The sequence below is a fragment of the Indicator indicator genome, chromosome 26, assembly GCF_027791375.1.
Source record: "Indicator indicator isolate 239-I01 chromosome 26, UM_Iind_1.1, whole genome shotgun sequence".
In the NCBI taxonomy this organism is placed as follows: domain Eukaryota; kingdom Metazoa; phylum Chordata; class Aves; order Piciformes; family Indicatoridae; genus Indicator; species Indicator indicator.
The window spans coordinates 77808-86056 of NC_072035.1; positions in this window are offsets into that span (position 1 = coordinate 77808).

Genomic DNA, 8249 nt, shown 5'->3' on the forward strand with positions numbered 1-8249 from the left:
TGTATCAGGCTACTTTAGTCCCTCAAGGCTGAACAGAGATGGATGCTGATAAACTGTTTAGCTGCCACAGCAACTACGGCTCATTGCTCTTAAGGCAAACACGTCTCATGAGAGTCCAAGACCTCAGAAACTATCAGCCTGGTCACCCAGTGCTCTGCAGGTTTTGTATTTTCTGTTTCCACAAGCACAATGAAAATACAATCAAATTCAGAAGGCAAAATACTCTATGGAGTTTTAGCTGCAGTATTTTTGATGGAGTAATGCTCACCAGCCCAAGCTCTGTGCCTTACTTGCCCTTGCAGACTTAGTCTTTCACCTGAAATTAATTCCTTCCAGCACCATTTATGCACCACAAATGAGAGCCAGACACAGCTGAACAATACTACAAAAAACGTTTAATAGAAACAAGACTCTACTCAGCCAGCAGTTGTGGAATTGTTTATATAAAAAAAAGAAATGTCACAAGAACATGGAGTACTTTCATGTATGAGCTGCTGGAAAGAGCAGAGGAAAGAGATGATTACAGTATTGCCTAAAATCAAGACAGGACAAGTTGTAAAACATGTCGGTTATCACTTATGTGTCATCAGGTTGGACCACAAAAACATTTTCTGTTCCAGATCCAACAATTCTTAAATTTGCTTTCTGAAAGTCAGGTTTTGCATCATGCTGTGTAGGGGAAAAGTCCACCTCACAGATTTGTAGCAAACAAATTACTTTGCTTCCTAAGGATGCTTAATATGGAGAGAGTAGTCCAAAGCTGGATCCTTAAGAATTATGTTGTGAGCACTTTGATGAAGCTTTTGTTTGCTTATCTTACTAAATAGTCTTGAACAGTTATATATAGTCCAAGGGCCTTTCACAAAGCAGTGTGCTCATGGTGATAAACTGAGAAAGCCTCAGGAGCACCCTATGATGATTTCTACCTACTGCAAAAGAAAAAAAATACAGAACCGTTAAGCTTCTTTTCTTCAGTGATTTAATTTCATTGTGAAACTGGAGAAAGCTCATTACAAACAGACTGCTCCTGCTAATGCAAAATCTGGAGAATTTAGAAACAAGTTTTGCATTGGTTTCTTAGCGCCTCGACTACTTTTTAAATAATAAAATAGTATTTGGTTGGCCCTTTTTAGGGAATGTTTATCCAACTTCTGTATGAAAGATCCCTAAGCCCGGCAGTCCCAGCACATTCCCTGGCCATGGCAACAATGACCAAGCATAAGGTTCTGCACAGCATGGAGGTGAACGTGCTGAGAGAAGTGCAGCATGCAAAACAATGGTTTTGTTCCTCCCAAATCTTTCAGACTGTCTGATTCTAGATACCTCTCATACTAGGAAGCAGAGCAATAGGTATAAATGCATGGAGAGGGTCTCTTAAGTAGCACTTCTTGCTGCACAGGCCTGAGAGGCTAAAGAGCAGGCAGGTCTCTGCTGTGGATCTCTTCAAAGTGTGGTGTGGTCCTCACACTCCTTATACCAACACTGCCGTGGTGTGGTACATGGCCAGCAGACAGCCATTAGCACAGCACTTGATGATATTTGCTAGAAGGAGTTGTAAAGAGAGAGAAGGAAAGGCTGACATGCACTGTTGTAATCCCATGTGATTCAGCATACAGAAACCCCTCTGCCACCAGCAGCTGAGTGCTGACAGCTGGAGGGCATGGGCTCCCCAGGCTGTCATTGGTACAGCCTTCTCCTCAACAAAGTGCAAATAAATGCAGAGAATTTGGAACTGTATCTGAATGGCCTTCTGACCTTCTACCTAGCAGTTCCTTCAACAGGTTGGACAGGCTGCAAGTGTGACATTGGCTACGATTTTCAAAAGCAACTGCTCTGACAACAAAATAATCCCAAGGAGTTGCCTCCCCATACACAGCATTCCAACCCCTGCTCTGGCCCCCTCCTCGCTCTGTTGTGTTGATCTGACCAGCTGTGTGGTGGTGCAATGAACTGATCAGGTTAAAAATTACCATTGTTCTCTCTTCCCTGAGTTACTTTCAGCAGAGTTCTCTCATCTTGTTGCTTGGATCGCACAGTGAGGAGAGCTGGTGCAGCTCAGCCAGAGAGGTTTCAGCCCCAGAGGCAGGGGCCTTAGGTTAGCACTGTCACTGCAGCAATGGTGAGACTTGGCTCCTTACTTCATGCAGCTTAGCAGTTACAGTAGCCTACAGCATATGTGGACCTTAGGTGGAAGGGGGCCAGACGGACAAGTGGCCTCCCTAATTCAAAATCTATGTTTAAAACTAGTGTAGTTTGTTGACTAAATGATTTTATATGTAATGTCATGATTTTGTTATGTGGGGGAAACAGAGAATGTGTTGTTTCAAAATATGTGATATGTTCTAAAAGTAATATATATATTTATATCTGTATAGGAAATGCATTGTTTGATACAGCATATAATGCTTGCATTGTGGTATTTTATAGGAAGAAAAGATGAGAAAAATTTTCTATACACTGCAATTGTAGAAAAAAATGAAAGATAATTTTCTCCGAGAAAAATTTTCTATACACTGCAATTGTAGAAAAAAAAGAAAGATAATTCATTGGTCTATGATAGAAAAATACTGAGAAGGGAATGACTCAGATTGAGTTTCATGGCAGAACAGATGCCAATGAAACAACTGCTTTAAGATGCACTTTCCTACTTTGAAGCTTTCTGTCTCATATTGGGCTGCTCATCAGATTCTGCAAATTTGAGTACTCTTAGGGCCATTTTCATATCAAACCTGTCAGCTGCTCTTTCAATCAAGCATGAACATCATCTTTTTCAGGGCTTCTTTCTGCCAGGTTTTCTACAGGCAGTGCCACATTGAGAAGGTTTATCACATTGCTCCTGCAGACAACCCAGTGGTTTTGCAGAATTGCAGTCTCTGTATTCCAAGCTTCCCTGGCAGTGGTATAAATGGGAGATTTTTTTTTTTTTTTTTACTGATAGCCCTGGAAACTACTGAATCAGCAGCCTGTGTGACTACAGTCCAAACACACCAGCAGACAGCTGGCTGCTACTGAAGAGGATGAGTAGCTATTCCAGTTTCATCTCTCTAATAAGCCTTCTCAGACTCTTCGATGTGCTGCCAACAGAATTTTCTAGCGCACCACTTTGCCTAGAGGAAGGGTGAGCTACAAAAACAACTCCTGACAGATACTTGTCCAACTAGATCTTAATATCTTGCCACAGTGACATTTCATAATCTTCCAAATACAGTCCAGTGATAGTTTCACCTGAATATTATTCTAGAGGTCTATGAGCAGCCTTGCTCTTTCTGCTGCCTTGAGATAGTGAAAAGCACAACCTTCAGACCATGCTGGTTTTCCTGTGACACCCCTGCCCCCCCCAACACATGCATTTCATGCAACTCACATGTCCTCTGCTGAGCACCTCTGAGCTCTGGGATGAAATTTGGCATTCCAAATTTCAGTCTCAAGACAACTTACTGTAAATCCAAAGGCTATCACATGAACCAAATAATCTGACAAGAGAACAGAATAAATGAAACTTGAACTGACTCACCACTGAAATATGTGCTGTGTTCATACAAGGTCATCTCTGCACTCAGCAAATGGCTGTAAGCAGTAATTACAAAAAAATAAAAACAGTGAATTTCTGCAGGAGTTTGGTTAGTACTGCTGAAGTGTAGACAAGCATTGACTAGAGGAGGCAGAAACTACTGCAGTTCAAGAGAGAACAGCAGGATCATCCACTGCGGAGGTTAGACTGTGTGAGCTGGAAGCGCTGAGCAGGGTTACATAGGGGATGTGTGAGTGCTGAGAGGCAATTTCTCTGAGGTAGCAGTAAACCGACACCTTGAGTTGGAATTTTCAAACTGTGAGAAGGAACTGCAACAATTCTTTCAGTGTTTACAAATCACAGGAACATGCAATGCTCTTTCTTGCAAGACTGATCTTACATTAATTCCTCCTGACCAAAACCAGTGCTACACTCTCTCAAAGAAATCTTCAGCTACATTTTGTGTAAGTGGCTGAATGCCAATGTCAGACACCAAATCTGCCTCCATCTTTTCATGTCAGGACTCAAACTGCTGTTTTCTTTCAGGAGGTACTGTCACTGGGTTGGCCTCTCCTTACACAGGGGAGGTTACTCTGCTCTCCTTTCTTTCCATTCAGGTTGTGGGACACCTCTTACACTTCTGTTTGTTCTGGGAACTGTTGTCTCTTTTCATGTTGCTCCCTAACCCCTTCCATTCCCCATGAGGGAAGTGTGTTCTTTGTTCTGAAGGAGCCACTTTCCTAACAAGGGTTTGAGCTGCAGGAGCGTGGGGCTTCAGTTGCAAGATAAAAGATCTGGTTTCAGGTATTCAGTTTTCTCCCTGACCAAAGACTTCATCCAGACTGGTACCACACAGTGTGAAAACTGCCATCCTGTTAAGGATTCTTTTTCTAATCACACCACCCCAGTAACAACCACAGTTACCTCCCAGCTGTCACAGGACTGGACAGATGCACCCAGTATTGCTCCAGCAAAACCGAGATAGTGTTACAGAAGCACCAAGTGTTGCTGTCCTGCATGGGCTGCTCAAGAACGCTCTGCTCCCACCGCTGCCTTCTGCTGTCACATGGAGGCTCCATGTAGGGCTGTGGTGCCCACAGGACTCTCATTTTGCCACAAATAATTCCTTAAACATTGAACCTCAACCGTGGAACGCCCCACTGCCAAATATAAAAATACCATTTTTTGACAGAAAATCCATATGCTTAATAGTTTTTTTTAAAACCACAAAAAGAAGAGACAACACCCACCCCCACACTCCTTGAGCTAAGCATCACATTAGGTTCAGCCCACAGCCTACAACTGCCTCAGTGAGACAGCAAAAGGCCTCACTGATTAATCTGTGAGACAGCAAAACACAATCTTCAAAGCACAATCACCTCAGTTTGCATCAGACCAAGAAATGAGAAAACACTTCAGGAAAGCAAACTGCAGGGAAGAGTTAAAAGGGAGGAGACAGATGTCGGCCTTTGTGACTGTGCCCACAGCATTCTCCTGGAGAACCATGGCACAGTCATGGGGACTCTTGGCTGGATGAGCCCAGAGAGCTGTGATCAGTGGGGTTCAATCCAGCTGGTGGCCAGTCACAGGCAGTGTGCCCAGGGCTGGGTATTGGGGCCAGGCCTGTTTCATATCTTTTATTAAAATGATGTGGATGAAGGGATCGAGGGCACCATCAGACACCCCTAAATTGAGCAGCAGTGTTGATCTGCTCCAGGGGAGGAAGGCTCTGCAGAGAGATCTGGACAGGTTCAATCCCTGGGCTGAGCTCAGCACAATGAGGTTGAACAGGACCAGGAGCCAGGTCCTGCACTTTGGTCACAACAACCCCAAGCAACGCTGCAGGCTGGGGGCAGAGTGGCTGGAAAGCTGCCCAGTGGAAAAGGATCTGGGTATGCTGGTGGATGGCTGAGCATGAGCCAGCAGTGTGCCTAGGTGGCCAAGGCCACCAGCATCCTGGGCCTGTACCAGAACCAGTGCGGCCAGCAGGAGCAGGGCAGTGATGGTGCCCCTGGACGGGGCTCTGCTGAGGCCACAGCTTGAGCACTGGGATCAGCTCTGGGCACCACAGGACAGGAAAGACACTGAGGTGCTAGAGGGTGTCCAGAGAAGAGCAGCGAGGCTGGGAAGGGGTTTGGAGGGCATCATACTAGCAGCAGCTGATGGAGCTGGGGGTGCTTGGTCTGGAGGAGGCTGAGAGGAGACCTCACTGCTCTCTATGGCTCTCTGAAAGGAGGTTGCAGTGAGGTTGGGTTTGGTCTCTTCGGTAGATGTAGTGCTTCAGGATATGGTTTAGTGGTTATAGTATTTGGATTATGGTTGGACTGTGATCTGAAAGGTCTTCCCCAGCCTTAATGATTGTGTAAAACCAGAACACAAACTGCATACCTACACACACGGGGGCTGCGATCCCCATAGCTCCAGGTCCCCCTCTGTGGCTGCCTGCAGGAACATCTTTGGTCACGTCCTGCCCTCTGCTGATGAAGCCATTTGTTGGCACAATCTGCACAGCAACGACTTCCATTCAGTCAGAGCAGCACTTTCACCATCCAGAGAAAGGACTTGGCTCTGCCTTGACCATTCAAGCTATGATTTATCCAGCTGTGTCCATCAGCATCCTGCTGGGTCAGTTATCAAAACAGTTATATTTCAGTACATTACTTTTACCTGAAATTAAATCAGAATTAGGTTCCCCTGCTCTAAGGAACAGTCAGGTTCCAATCATAAATACAGATGAGTCCCACCTCATGTCTCATGTGCCTGGAAACTTCACAGGCTTGCCCCACCCAGTAACGTGTGTGCTGTGGTCCACTACTTTCTCAAACCTTCAACTTTTCCATCTGTGTCCTGCACCCTCTTCACCTTCCTTCCTACACCATCTTTGGTTTCCCTGCAATGAAGGGATGCAGCTTCCCCTTCCTCAAGAGCAACATCAGCCAGGTGTGCCCAGGGCTGCAGAAGCACCAGGTGAGACTGCCTGGGGACAGCAGCAGGAAGGCAGGAGGTGTTTGGGTTTGCATCTCCATTTAGCTGTTATTTTTAAAAGGGAAAAAAATACTGTTGATTACAGTTCACCTCAGTATAGGCTAGGACTGTACTTTGAGGAGCCTGGCTATCCCACACACACAAGAAGCACAACTTCCACATATATATGCAATAAAACTGTATTTTTGTGTGGTTTTGCCTTTTTTTTTTTCTTTTCAATACAGAAATTTGTACACTTTCTTACAAAACTGCAGGTAACTACAACTTTTAAATCATTTTTGGTCAGCAAGTACTGTAAAAATCTTTGTGTGCAATTATCATGTATTTACAGGGCCTGATGTTAGTGATTCTCAATGATTATTACAATAATGTCACACACTCTCAACATAAGACATGGCTTACGATAAATATATTAGTAAATAAATATTCTGAGAACATATTTCCATAAATGAAATGTGCTGCTATACATATACAGAATATATACAAGATGTTGTTTAGCTTTTAAAACATCTTAAAAATGGTAATGAAGGAGAAAGAGCCCTTTGACCTTATTACAAAATCTTTACAGCAAGGTTCATATAAAACAACTTTAAGTGCTATAAGATAACTTTAATTAAAAACATTTTAAATAGTGCCTTGTGAGCCAACCACAATGACAGCTGTTCAGGAGAGTGGTAGAAAGGTACTTTGTCAAACCCCCACCTGTCACGGCCAGCCACCCTGTGGGAAGCTGAATATAAAACCAAACACAGAAAGCAGGAGGAGGGTACCTCTGTGGTAAGGCCTGCAGAGATCTCCACAACATGGGAATGAGACCAGCACATCCAGGAACACCATGAGCCAGAACACTCAAACTTCTCTTTTCTAGCCACATTTTCCCCCAGGGTGCAATGCATCTTAGGGGGCCTTAGTGCCTCATAAAATGCCAAGTGCAGCCAGGGTAGAGTGCCATAGCTTCATCACTGCATTTGAGTGCAGGAAGCAGAAAGGCAAGACTTAAAAACCCAAAACCTTGAGAGTTTGTGCTCCCAACACACACTGCTTGCTTCAGCCACTCAGAATGAGCTTTATACACAGAAAATGAGTTTATTGGGATTTCTCTTCTCACCTTGCACAGAGACATTGCCTTGTGTCAATGTTCTGTCTGAACAGTGGGGTTTGGTATTTGCTCATTTAAAATCAGATCCTTCAATCAGAATTGGTTTTCCTAATTTACTGAGCATAAAAAGTGGAAGCAAACAGATTAATGCATTTGCTGTTTCTTAGATGTTTGCTTCTTTCAAGAGATTCCATCTGGGACTGTGAAGCAAATCAGTTGACTCAGCACAGTGCTGCTGGGGACATGACTGGCCGGAGATGGCACAGCTCTTTTCCATGGTTTCTGAGTCTCCCTGAAGCACACTGAGCTTCGGACAGACCTTTCCAGAAGCCTGGCACTGCAGGCATTAATGATTGGCTTCCCTTAAGGAGATCCCTGCCATGAATGCCCCAGGCAGGGTGGCACTGTGTCCTCGGGCACGTGCAGCATGACAGGCAGTTTACTCCGTGCTATGGTAGCCTCTTACTCAGAAGCTGCTGTTTCCACAGGAAACAATCGCTATCAGAAGTGAGGACTTGCATTATCTCATGATAACAAACATCCCCACTGGTACAAGAACAAAAGTGTGTGTCCAGGCTAATGGGGTACAAAGAGCACTCCATACACAAGAAAGAAAAAAAAGCAGCACAACTGTCTGGGCTCAAGAAACTTTCA